This window comes from Colobus angolensis, unplaced genomic scaffold (assembly GCF_000951035.1).
Source record: "Colobus angolensis palliatus isolate OR3802 unplaced genomic scaffold, Cang.pa_1.0 Scaffold27, whole genome shotgun sequence".
Classification (NCBI taxonomy): domain Eukaryota; kingdom Metazoa; phylum Chordata; class Mammalia; order Primates; family Cercopithecidae; genus Colobus; species Colobus angolensis.
In genome coordinates this window covers 3,860,738-3,861,431 of record NW_012115932.1, presented here as the reverse complement: position 1 = coordinate 3,861,431, position 694 = coordinate 3,860,738, and positions in this window count along the sequence as shown.

Sequence of the window (694 nt, the reverse complement as noted above, 5' to 3'; positions counted from 1 at the left end):
TGACCCGACATAAAATTATTTATAGTAACATGAAACATGTTATTTTTTTAAAGGGATTAAATACTTTAAATTTTCTATCTTAATTTTTAATATACTAAATATTGATACAATGCATATAAGTGGAAATGCTCTTAAAATTTTTTTTGGAGACTATGAAGGGCTCCTGAAATAAAAGTTTGGGCATGGTGGCTCACACCTGTAATCCTAATGCTTTGGGAGGCCAAGGTGGGTGGATCACCTTGAGGCCAGGAGTTCAAGACCAGCTTGGCTAACATGGTGAAACTCTTGTCTCTACTAAAAATACAAAAAATTAGCCAGGTGTGGTGGTACATGCCTGTAATCCCAGGTACTCTGGAGGCTGAGGCAGGAGAATTGCTTGAGCCTGGGAGGCAGAGGTTGCTGTGAGCCAAGATCGTGCCACTGCACTCCAACCTGGGTGACACAGCAAGACCCCATCTCAAAAGAAAAAAAAGATTGAGAACCACTGACTAGCATAATGCTGGCTGCACAGGAAGCACTCAACACTCACTACCAGACCATCCAGCATTCTGCACGGTATTCATACAACTTGCATGATTTTTCACGCACACATTTTTGGGAAAATTGGATGCCAGATTTAACATAGTTTCTTCTGAGGTTCACTTTGACCAAAAGGAAAAAAAAGCCAGAAGCTTTTCTTTTTTTTTTTTTTTTT